At 55.5% G+C, this 12688-nt stretch overlaps 1 long non-coding RNA gene across 1 annotated transcript; it reads right to left on the bottom strand.

Moving 5' to 3' along the window:
- Window positions 1-298: 298 nt before the first annotated feature.
- On the bottom strand, window positions 299-11175 carry LOC149523632 (uncharacterized). The gene is made up of 3 exons (XR_016350586.1): window positions 10569-11175; window positions 3508-3673; window positions 299-1708 (listed from the first exon to the last, which is right to left on the bottom strand). It is a non-coding gene; the product is annotated as an uncharacterized LOC149523632 (long non-coding RNA).
- Window positions 11176-12688: the final 1513 nt, after the last annotated feature.

Genomic DNA, 12688 nt, shown 5'->3' with positions numbered 1-12688 from the left:
CAGCACCGCTCCCCCTCCCAGCCAATCCCTCCTCCATCCCCCAGCCAGCACCGCTCCCCTCCCAGCCGATCCCTCCTTCCCCCCCCCGGCCAGCACCGCTCCCCTCCCAGCCAATCCCTCCTTCCCCCCCCCGGCCAGCACCGCTCCCCTCCCAGCCGATCCCTCCTCCCCCCCCCCGGCCAGCACGGCTCCCCCTCCCAGCCGATCCCTCCTCCATCCCCCAGCCAGCACCGCTCCCCTCCCAGCCGATCCCTCCTCCCCCCCCAGCCAGCACCGCTCCCCCTCTCCCCCCGAAGCATGTCTGGTATTTTTTTATGACTACCTGGTAGCCCTAACCCCAGGACGCTGGGCGGCGGGGGCAGAAGGGCCCTGTCGGTATCCGAGCACAGAGGAGAGGGAGGTAACTGGTGGTCTGAGACGACTGTCTGCCCTGCCCGCCCCTGCCTCTGGGCAGCCAGCAGGACACGGGTTTTATTCTCATCAGGCCTACGCCTGCAACTGGCTTCCACTGGAGGCACTAGCCAGAGCCGTGCTGTGCGGAGCCTGCCCTGGCAGGCCTGCGGGCTCCAGCCCACACGGCGAGGGACAGGCCAGGGCAGGGCACAGCCTGCAGGGACCCGGGTGGCGCAAGCCAGGCTGGGCAGCGCCCTGGCTCGATGGCACGCAGCCCTGGGGAGGCTGGAAACACGGATATGCAATGGCCGCCAGCAGCTGGGGACCTGGGCCCAGTCTGGGGCAGTGCGCCCCTGCCCTTCTGTGGGGCTAGCTGAGGGGGGCAAACAGCATCTCCAAGGCGGCTTGCTCCCTTCCCTTGGAGACTCAGGGAGCCCCTCTGGCAAAGCCGCAGCTGCCCCGACAGCAGAACTACCCTCCTGTCAAACCCCTCGGCAGAGGCGGAGGGGCCACAGAGACGGCCCCACGCTCTCTCTCCAGGAGGGGCCTGCGGCCTGAGGGGAGCCCCGTGGACGGGGGAGGTTGGCTTGGTGAACAGGGCTCCAGTTTCCAGTGCTGCCTTCTCTCACACATTAGAGTTGTAAAGTCCAGGTTAATCAGTTAACCGGCTACAGGTCATGTTTAACCAGTTAACCGCTCAACCAGGATGGCGGCATGGCGTGGCGGGCCCAGCGGGGGGCTGCTCCAGCCTGCGGATTAACGGGTTACCTGGTAACGGGTAACCGGCCACATCCCGAACACAAACGTCCCATTCCCTAGGAAGAAACGCACCCCCTGCCTGGCAGACTGGCTCTTTATTCAGTGTGCAGGGAAGCCTGCCCCTTTCCACACACTGCACCAAACCGCAGCCGTGAAAAGCAGAGAAACTCCCTCGTGCTTCTTCACTGCAGCCCGCCCGAGCCAGGGCTCCACGGAGGGAAGGATTCCAACCCCACGGATGCGCTTGTGCCGCGGCGCGGGGGATCAAGGCGTGAAACGAAATCCAGCGCGCGTGGCAGTGACACCGCGTACCAAGGGCGGGAAAACAGCACGGCTGCAATCCTGAATCCAGCGCCTCCCACGCATGTTTCAGGCAGGGCGATGGAGCAGTCGCCCCCCAGGGAGGGAACCGCTCCTCCTCCCCCACGCCTCCCCACTCACGCAGTACGGTCTCCAAGACTTGTGGACAGTGAATCAGAGTCCGAGCCAGACACGCCCTTGTTCCCTGGAAATTCCTCAGGAGGCCTTTCAACATTTTTCAATGGTTGATGAAAATCTGAGAAAAATAGATTTCAAAACAGCGATGTTGGCGGGAGGGGGGGGGGGTCTCTGTCTTTTGCCACTGGTAAGGATCAGGGAGAAGGGACGGGAACCAAAATGAAAAGTCTAAACCAGTGTTCAGGTTTTAATTTAAAGATCAGAAAAAAAATTAAAACCAGAACATTTGCCACTTTTTTTTTTTTTTAAGGCAGTGTTTCCTTGGGAGCAACTGGCCAGGAAAGCTTTCACCTAACTCGCATCACGAGACCCCCGGGCTACAAGGAGGGACGTTCCTTTTTAAAACCACTGTAGTAACAGGAAGGTCTAAAACAGAAGCCCATGTAGCACAGGCCTGGTTAGAGGCCAGAGGCCTAGCTAACAATGGGCAAACCATGGCTACCTGTCATTTTACTGAATTTTAGGGAAGCAGCCAGATGCTGCTGCACCCATGGAGGAGAGGGGGGATTGGCCCCAAAGGTGGCACCAAGGGGGCCATGTGAGGTGTCAAATAGAAGCCTACTTTCTTCTGATTCTCTATGTGCTGCTCATGTGATTGTAGAATGTCTGTGGGTGAAGTCATAAGCATGTACTTTGTATGAGTGCTGAATATTTCTCTATATGTGGTTGAGTAATGGGCCAGGAATGTTTGCCTATTGACACGCTAATGAGCAAGTCTCCAGGGAACTATGGATCTCTGGAGGCCAAAGATACACCTGGCCACTGGCCATGTGACTCTAGCCAGTTGGAAAGAAACCTGGAAGGAAGGATAAATAGGCCATGTGGCTGACTCCATGTTGGTCTTCAGATCTGCTTCTGACCCCAGATGCGGCCTTGCAGGGAATCACAAGCCAGGAAGAACTGTGGACCCATCCTGGCATAGGATGCGCAACAAGTACTTTTAAACCAGTAGCTATAACATCTCTGCCAGAGCCTGCATTGAGAACTGGGAGATTCGATGCATGTAATGTATGATTCTTTAACAATCTTACTCTCATGCTTTTCTTTTTTGTAGTAATAAACCTTTAGATGGTAGATTCTAAGGGATTGGCTCAGCGTGGTTTGTAGGTAAGATCCAGAGGGTAAATTGACCAGGGATCTGTGGCTGGTTTCTTGGAACCGGACAGAACTTGTTTGGGGTAGGTGGGATTGGGTTCTAAGACTCCCCACCGGTGTATGAGGCCCAGGGCCATCTGGGGCACGGATATTGCTGGGGTGTCAGAGGGGTTTTGCTCGGGAGGCTTCAGACAGGCAGCTGAAGTGCTTTGTGGGACTGGTCTGTGGCCTATTTGGGAAGGTCTCCAGTCGGGGGGCTGTAAGGAGCCCCGAAGTTGAGCAATTCGCCCTGAGCGGACGCCCTCAGCTGTGCCCAGACACGGCCCGGTCCATCACACTAACATAAAGCAAAGCTGAGCTGTGAGCGCAAGGCAGGCCCTGCTCACACAACTGGGCACACACAGGGCTGAGAGAGCAAAACGCTCCTTGGGAATAGGCCCAGGTGAAGACCAGTCATTGGCACTGGGCAGAAGTGGAAAGCACACACCAAAAAAACAGACCTTGGTACCCACTCCCCACAGATACGGACCCAGGTTCAGGGAAGGGTCTAAAATGACAGCAGGATGGAGAGAGATGATCTAACCAAGCCATGAGGTGCAGGGCGATGGGTGGTATCTAAGAAATGTCAGAGGGTGGCAACCTGTGTAACTTGTCTGCACCGATATATAAAGTGGTGTCTTGGGGCGGGGGGACCAGTCTTTTTCCAGCCGGGGGGCAGTGGGAACTTCCCACCGGTTGAGCTGAGGCCACTGTTGTAATTACCTGTGTACAGTGGGTCACTAGAGTCCACCGACGACTGTGACAGTACTTCACTTAACAAGAAACCTGTCTCGTTTGTGGTCTTTGGGGGCCCTCTCGGGGTCTGCTGTGGTCACTGGGCACACACGCAAGCAGCCGTCTGGTTCTCATCATCGACGGAGCCAGAGACCTGTGAGGACACAGCAGCAATAGGATGAAGTTTAATAAGGAGAAATGCAAAATACTCCACTTAGGAAGGAACAATCCGTTTCACACATTCAGAATGGGAAGCGACTGTCTAGGAAGGAGTACGGCAGAAAGGGATCTAGGGGCCATAATGGACCACAAGCTGAATATGAGTCAGCAGTGTGATGCTGTTGCAAAGAAAGCAAACATGATTCTGGGCTGCATTAACAGGTGTGTTGTGAGCAAGACACGAGAAGTCATTCTTCCTCTCTACTCTGCGCTGGTTAGGCCTAAATTGCAGTATTGTGTTCAGTTTTGGACACCACATTTCAAGAAAGCTGTGGAGAAATTGGAGAGGGTCCAGAGAAGAGCAATGAGAATGATGAAAGGTCTGGAGAACATGACCTATGAGGGAAGGCTGAAGGAATTGGGTTTGTTTAGTTTAGGAAAGAGAAGACTGAGGGGGGACATGAGAGCAGTTTTCAGATATCTAAAAGGGTGTCATAAGGAGGAGGGAGAAAACTTGTTCTCCTTGGCCTCTGGGGATAGAACAAGAAGCAATGGGCTTAAACTGCAGCAAGGGAGTTTAATTCGAACTAGCGGAGCGCTTAATTCGAACTAGGTAAACCTCATTCTACGAGGACTAATGCCTAGTTCGAATTAAGCAGTTCGAATTAAGGGCTGTGTAGCCACTTAATTCGAACTAGTGGGAGGCTAGTCCTCCCCAGCTTTCCCTGGTGGCCACTCTGGGTACCACCAGGGAAACTCTTCTGCACCCCTCCCGGCCCCGGACCCCTTAAAGGGGCACGGGCTGGCTACGGTGCCCGTGCCAGGTGCAAGCCTGCCAGCACCCAGACAGCAGACCCTGCACCTGGCACAGCTCGAGCCGGCCACCCGCTGCCACCCAGCCCTCTGCCCAGGTCCGCAAGAGGCGGGCGCCCGCCTGGTCTAGTGCAGACATCGTGGACCTCATCCAGGAACTCCGCACTAGGCACAGGAAAGTGGCCGTCTAGGGCAGGAGAGCTGCCAGCCTGGCCACCCAGGAGCAGGTTGGCATGAAAATCAAGGTGGTCCACTGAGACCCCCGACCCTGAGCCCTGAGCTTAGAACGGCCATACTGGGTCAGACCAAAGGTCCATCTAGCCCAGTAGCCTGTCTGCCAACAGCGACCAACACTAGGTACCCTGGAGGGGATGGACCGAAGACAATGACCAAGCCATTTGTCTCGTGCCATCCATCTCCAGCCTTCCACAAACACATGCTGTAGTGTAGACATACCCTAGGTGATTGGGCAACAAAATGGCAAATGAAATTGAATGTGGATAAGTGTAAAGTAACGCACATTGGGAAAAATAATCCCAACTATACATACAATATGATGGGAGCTAATTTGGCTACAACTAATCAGGAAAGAGATCTTGGAGTCACTGTGGAATAGTTCTCTGAAGACATCCACTCCGTGTGCAGCAGCCATCAGAAAAGCAACCAGAATGTTGGGAATCATTAAAAAGGGCTAGAGAATAAGACGGAGAATATCTTATTGCCTCTGCATAAATCCCTGGAACGCCCACAGCTTGAATACTGCTGTGGTTGCCTCATGTCAAAAACGGTACCTTGGCATTGGAAAAAGTTCAGACAAGGGCAACACAAACTATTAGGGGTTTGGAACGGGTGGCATAAGCAGAGAGATGAATAAGACTGGGACTTCTCATCTTAGAAAAGAGGAGACGGGAGGGGGGGTATGATAGAGATCTATGAAATCATGAGAGCTATGGAGAAAGTAAACAAGGAAAAGTTATTGACTTGTTCTTATAACCTAAGAACTAGGGGTCCCCAGATGAAATTAATAGGCAGCAGGTTTAAAACAAACAAAAGGAAGTATTTCTTCATGCAGCGCACAGTCAACCTGTGGAACTCCTCGCCAGAGGATGTTGTGAAGACCAGGTTTCAAAAAAGAACTAGATACATTCATGGAGGATAGGTCCATCAATAGCCACTAGCCAGGATGGGCAGGAATGGTGTTCCTAGCCTCTGTCTGTCAGAGGCTGGGAATGAGTAGCATGGGAGAGATCACTTGCTGATTCCTTGCTCAATTCATTCCCTCTGCGTGCACAGTGCCTAGCACGACGGGGTGCTGGTGCATGACTCCGGCTCCTAGATGTTACAACGATAAAATAACGAGTGAAGAATTCTCCTTTTCTTCTCTGACTCCCCCTCCCAACGCGTTTATACCTGGGGGAAGGGCTTGTTAAACTCCGTGGCGGCGGAGGGCAGGGGGAGAGCTAACAGAGGGCATGGAACAGGCTCCCGTCAGTACCAAAGGCCAATGGGTTATGGGGGGCGGGAGGAGGCAGTTGGATCCTCCTGAGCTCTTGCGGAGTAGCTCAGTGCCCTGTGTTGGAAATCAGGACCCCAGCACAGCTGCTACAATGCTCGTCATTTTGGCTTCCTTTTTTTTGGTGCAGCTTAAGCAATGTCGTCGACAGGTGCTTTTCTCTGGCCAGCTGCAGCAAGAGGGGGAGCTGAGCGAGAACCAGAGGAGCCTGGTATTTCAGACCAGCGGTGCCAGTCCGGATTGGGGAGAGCACTGAGACCTCAAATCCAGGGTAGGCGTCCTGAGCAGCAGCTTAGCCTCAGCCTGATCCCTCCCAAGAGGCTACGGAAGCGACACCTCTCCACCGGTGGCGCCTTCGGACAGTGCAAGGAGTAGATGAGCAGCACCATGTGTCACCGACGGCTGCATGGTTAGTTCTTTTAACACCCCCCACCCCCCCACACACACACTTCACTGGACTTTCCGCTCCTCTCTGGGAGTGCTGTGAGAAGGCAGCCGCGGGCAGGTCAGCTCTGCTCATGTGCAAAGTGGCCCCGGGCCAGCAGGACACAAAGGCACGTTTCATTTCAGCAAGTGCCGGGGGCCGCTGGCATGGGGCCGGGGCAGACCTGGCTCCCCACGCTGAGACCCCCGTGCTAACTCCAGGCGCAGCAGGATTTGCTGGGGGCCACGGGCCTGCTGTGGGGGTGGTTCCGTGAGCTTTCCCCATGTTTTCCCTGAAAGAAACTAATGAAATCCACAAGTTCCTTCTGCATCTGGAAACCACACGCAGGAATTTGGCAGGCCGAGGCGGTTTGAACCTCCAGAACACGAGCTGACAAGCTGCTGCAACATGAAATATGACATTGTTTGGGGTATTCCAGGCCAGGGCCAGGAAAGTAACAGTTCTCAGCTTCCTCATGAAAACCCAGACACCCACCCACTCTTCAATGGACATGTATTAACTGACCAAAACAAGGGGATGGATGACGGTCACTGTTTACTCTGTGCAATCACAGTTACTCTGTGTGCCCGTTCTGGGCACCACATTTCAGGGAAGATGTGCAGAAATTGGAAAAGGTCCAGACAAGAGCAACAAAATGATTCAAGGTCTAGAGAACATGAGCGATGAGGGAAGACTGAAAGAACTGGGCTTGTTTAGTTTGGAAAGGAGAAGACTGAGAGGGGACATGATGGCAGCTTTCAAGTGTCTAAAAGGCTGTGGCAAGGAGGAGGGAGAGAAATTGTTCTTGGCCTCCGAGGACAGGACAAGAAGCAATGGGCCAAATTGCAGTAAGGGAGGTTTAAGTTGGACATTAGGAAAAACTTCCTACCTGTCGGGGTGGTGAAACACTGGAATAAATTGCCCAGGGAGGTTGTGGAATCCCCATCCCTGGGGATATTTAAGAGCAGGTTGCACACACACCTGTCAGGGATGCTCTAGACGATGCTTGGTCCTGCCATGGGGGCAGCGGACTGGACTTGATGACCTCGTGAGGTCCCTTCTAGGATTCTAGGATCAACTTTTTCCCCAGTATTTTCAACGTTGCTGCGTGGGCTGGGTGTTAGCAAGGGCAGCCTCAGCCCTGCAGGTAAAGGTGCCCCTGTCTGAGCCCTGGGGTGCATGCAGGCCACAGCCTTGTGCTGAAATGCAGGCGTACGTGGCCCCAGCAGGCTCAGAGCTGGGTTAGCGCCACATAAGAGGGGGTTAAAGAGCACGAGCTTCCTGCTCTTCTGTCCAGCTGCGGGGCTGAGTGGCCTTGCCCCCACCCCTTTTACCCCCAAATCTGCAGGTTGCCCGCTGTTTGCCTGAGAGGAAAAGGGTCGTTTGCTTCTGTGCGTCAGCCTGATTGTGACAGCTGCTGGTAAGGCCCCTCTAAAGCCTGGCTGCTGTCTAGGGGACACAGGCACCCCGCCCCACCTCGCATCTCCCACCCTCCCCCTCCCCCTGTGGGATCTCTCTGGGGGGTGCAGAGAAAGGGGGAGCACACGGCCAAGCTGCACCCTGCCAGTCTAGCCCAGAGGTCTCTGCGGAAGGGGTGTGGCTGGTCACGGCTTTGCAAAGACACGCCTGGCGATCCGGCCTAGCGCTGGAACCAGAGCTATTCGGGCCCTGTCTGTTTCAGGCCAGCTCTCTGCGGCTAAGGGGCGTCTGCCCTGGGCTCGGAGGTGGAGCTGCCTCCACTCCCCAGGCTCGCGTGGTTCCAAACAGCAGCCGAGGTGCAGTCAGTCTGGGTTCCGAGAGAGCTGGAGAAGCAGGCGGGGATCTGGGCCCCCCTCACATTGCCAGCCGGGGTCTTTGCTGCTGCTTTACCCCGGCCGTGCAGACCTGTTCTGAGAGAGGGAAGGCCTGCAGTGAGGTTTTCGGCATTTCCAGAGGTATTGGCGGAGCAGCGTAGATACAGCAAGTAGCCGTGAGGGACTGTGGAGGATCCAGAGCAGACACCACTGTTTATATTTTAATCTAAATAACAATTTGGTTTCAGCATCATGCAAAATAAACTTCTGTGCGCTACTGATTTTTTCCCCCTGTTACAACATAAACAGAAGAACGGCCAGACTGGGTCCATCTCGCCCAGTGTCCTGTCTGCCGACAGTGGCCAATGCCAGATGCCCCAGAGGGAGTGAACAGAGCAGGGAATCAGCAAGTGATCCCTCCCTGTCATGTATTACTAGCCTCTGACAATCAGAGGCCAGGAACACCGTTCCCACCCATCCTTGCTAATAGCCATTGATGGACCTGACCTCCATGCATTTATCTAGCTCTTTTTTGAACCCTGTTCAAAACCTGGTCTTCACCACTCCTCTGGCAAGTAGTTCCACAGGTTGACTGTGCGCTGGGTGAAGAGAAATTTCCTAGCTCTGTCTCTCTTTGCTTAGAGGTGAGAAACAAGGTTTGTTGCAGTTCTGGCTCATTGGATCCACAAGGCCCAACAATCCCATGAAACACTAGGAGAAGCAGCTGATGCTAATGGTAGGAGAGACAGGCAAGGAGAGAGTTTGGCCAAATGGAATGAAGCCATCGGGGGCAGCTGCATTTAAACCAGCTTCTCCCGCAGCGAGGCTCTTTCACCTCTAGTGCTGTCTGACAGTAAAACCTAAACAGGACCGGGAAATATTAGAAACGTCTCCAAAGAGGTTAACCTACTAAGCAGGACAGGAGCCATCTCCAGCTCCATACGACTCTGCAGGGGGTCTGCTAGGACACAAATCCTAGGGAACATCCAAATCCCCGAGTCAGAGCTGGGCACGGCTGGGCGATGTGGTAACAAATGCCCCAAAAAGGCTCGTGCAAAGAGGAACAGCAGGATGGGTGGGCCCACTAGGAAGTAGCAACAGCAGAAGCAGCATTGGAACAAATGAAATACCCAGATTCATGGTCCTGCTCTTGAGACACAGCTGGTGGGGACACAAGCAAAGACAGCAGAGCGTCAGCAACAGAAGTCAGGAGTGTGACCCTCAACCTGCCTGTTCCCCTTCTCTCTCTCACACACACCCACCCACCCACCGCCTGGGGCTTCCCTAAAACCATTTGTTTTACATTGCCCATCTGGGGCAGTGCACGGCTTTAACAGCCTGAGCAGCAGAGTGTGGGCAGCATGGAACTAGCTGGAAACACCGCTAAAGTGAGCCACATTTGGCATAACACCAACGTGCATTCTTTTCACAGCTCGTGCGCGGCGTAGGCAGCCACGCACGTCATGAGGCCACACTGAGCCAACCTGCCCTCACCCAAACATTGTTCTGCATGATGCAGCATCTTGCACGGCTGCCGGTCTCCCAGCAATGCTGTCATCACTGCATGCATCTAGACCACAGGGTCATCTAGTCCAGGGTTCTGTCCCCCAACAGTGGCCAATGCCTGGTGCCCCAGAGGGAGTGAACAGAACAGGGAATCATCCAGTGATCCCTCCCCTGTCATACATCTCCAGACCCTGACAAACAGAGGGTAGAGACACCATTCCTACCCATCCTGGCTAAGAGCGATTGATGGGCCTGTCCTTCATGAATGTACCTAGCTCTTTTTTGAACCCTGTTGAAGTCCTGGTCTTCACAATATCCTCTGGCGAGGAGTTCCACAGGTTGACTGTGCACAGCGTGAAGAAAAACTTCCTTGTGTTTGTTTCAAACCTGCTACCTCTTAATTTTGTTTGGGAAGCCCTAGTTCTAGAAGTTATAAAAGAACTATAAACAGGCAAGGAAACAGACTCGAAAGGCCATCACAAGATATTAATATTCTATTTAGGATATCCACAAATGCCATGTGGTTAAGCAACATTTTGAATCAACAATATATTCCTCAGCTCCCTGCAGTTACATTTTCCCACTAAGTTTTAGTCCCACCAGGAAATATCTAGCTGGCAATAAAAAAAGATTTCTGACAGCCGCATACATTTTGTTATCTGAAAATTTCCACTGAGAAATCGACTGCAAGCCAGCCAGCATGGCAGGGAAGGGAACGGAGCTGAAAGCGCGGCCCTGGGAAGATGCCCAGATGAGTGGCTGAGGAACGGCTAGCTCTCCCAGGGGCAGAATCCCAAAAGCAGACACAGAGCGCTTGCAAACAGCCAGTCAGCTGACCTACCTTGCTGACACCGAGCTTGTTACACAGAGTCAACGAGAACAGAAACAGAACATCCCTGGCTGAGAAACCGTCCGCGCTTGCCAGCCCGCTGAGACAGGGTAACCCCCCCCGCCCGGCCGGGGAAGCACACAGGCGGCTGCAGTGCTGCTGACCCCGGCCAGCGCAGAAGCGGAGGGAGGCTGGCTTGGAGAACAGCGCGCACCACCAAGCAACGTGCGCAGCAGTGTGCACGGCGGCACACTGGCTTGGGAGGGACTGGAAGGGCAGGGGGAGACACGCACGGCGACGGGAAGCGCACAAAAGAAAAAAGACGCCTTTAAAACGAGTGCAATCCGGTCTGGGGGGCGGGGGGATCCCGGGGTCATTACGGTTCGAGCGCAGGGATTGTGACGCTGGTTGTTCTGTTCCCTCGGCAGCGGGGGTCTGTTGTCTAGTCAACTGGGCGGGTTAGGCCGGACAGTCTCTCTCTCCCCGCCAGCGATATGAGAAATTGGCCCCCCGCGACCTCTCACGCTGGCACCACGACTCAGACTCTCCGCTCTGGGGCGGGAGGAGTCACACACGGCCCCCCTCTCCTGAAGCCACCATGCCCCCAAGCAGCAATGGGGCCAGGCAGCCCGGGGCTCCCCAAGTATCATCCTGAGAAGAGGCAGGGGGGCTGGAGATGTCCCTACCGGGTGTGGGGACAGAGGCCTCCGAGACCGACGGCTTGTACGGGGGAGGGGGGAGGGAGCAAAAGGCTTGTCAGGCCCCCAGGCAAGAGGGGGCAGCTCTTCACTCCCTGAAGGGGCGGGCCTGGGGCAGCCCCCAGCACCGCCCAGAGCACAGGGCACTGCTCCCCCTCCCTCGCGCCACCCGGCCGTCCTCAGAGCAGCCCGGAGCACGTGGCATGGTGCTCCAGCAGCAACTTAAAGGGCCCAGGGCTCCAGCCACCGCCAGGGCTGTGGTAGCAACGGCCGGGAGCCGCGGGCCCCCTGTAAATGGCCTGGCCACACTCCCCCTCCCCAAGAGGCACCATGGGAGCTGGGCCGCCGCCATGCCATGATGTGGGTCTGGCCCCAGACTTGGGATGCACCTCGAAGCGCAGGGCGGCCGGGAACCCCCCTCTCCAGCCCTTCGCAGAGGGGCGCTTGGGCCTAGATTCCAAGCGGGCCCCTCGCTCAGGGTGCAGGCTGGCTCCCAGGCAGCTCTGTAAGACGCCCAGGAGCCTGCCCCACTGCCTCTGGAGGCCAGAAGGCCAGGCCGAAGGGTGGCTCAGCCGCTCTCGTGCGTCTCAGCCCTCAGCGCTTTTGCCTCACCCATTCCCATCAACAGAGGGGGCCCGCGAGGGAACGCACTGAGCTCCCCGCCGGGGCGCCCGTCCGTAGAGGCGAACTAGGCGGTGGCCTGGGGCGCCAAGTTAAATGAGGCGCCGAATGGTGGCGCAGCATCATCGAGGGGTTTGGAGGGGGGCGCCGATTGTGCGGCTCACCTAGGGCGCCGGTTGCTGGCAGCTCGTCTAGGGCTGTCCCTGGGCCCCCCCATCATGCTGATCTTGCTCCTCTCACACGACTGGTATCCAGGGAGGGGTTATCAGAACCCGCCAAGCCCGATACGGCTCCTCTGCAGAACTGGAGTCAAGCTGTCGTCCTAGCAACCGTCACAGGGAAAGGGCCAGGACCCAGCCAGGGCTGTCAATCAAAGCTGAGATTCACCTTTCTGCTCAGGTCCAGCTCAGAACCAGGGGCAGGCGGACACGACCCCAGGAGCAGCTTGGGGGCCTGCCTGAAACCTCCTCCGGTATTGGCGACGAGCAACACGGGGGTAAAGTGTCACCTGTACGATTTCTCCGCCCCCTCCCCCTGCCTCGATGGATTTGCTATTTACATTCCAAGGAGAGCGGGACCGTGTCAAAGCTTCTCTGAGCTGAAAAATGCACGTTTGGGTCAACGGCAATCCGTAGCCACGTTGTGACTAACTTGGCAACTTACTGTGGTAAAAAAAATGGAAACAAATCCAAAAGGTTAAATTAAAAACTGCTCAAACGGATCAATCGGACGCCTCAAACTCTTCCGTTAGAAATGGCTCTTCGTTCCAAATCTTATTTCAATGTTATGGGAAAAAACGGCAAATATTTCAGG

This window comes from Pelodiscus sinensis, chromosome 13 (assembly GCF_052426305.1).
Source record: "Pelodiscus sinensis isolate ZL-2025 chromosome 13, ASM5242630v1, whole genome shotgun sequence".
Classification (NCBI taxonomy): domain Eukaryota; kingdom Metazoa; phylum Chordata; order Testudines; family Trionychidae; genus Pelodiscus; species Pelodiscus sinensis.
The sequence above is the reverse complement of the archived record's forward strand: the minus strand, read 5'-3'. Positions and strand labels throughout refer to the sequence as shown.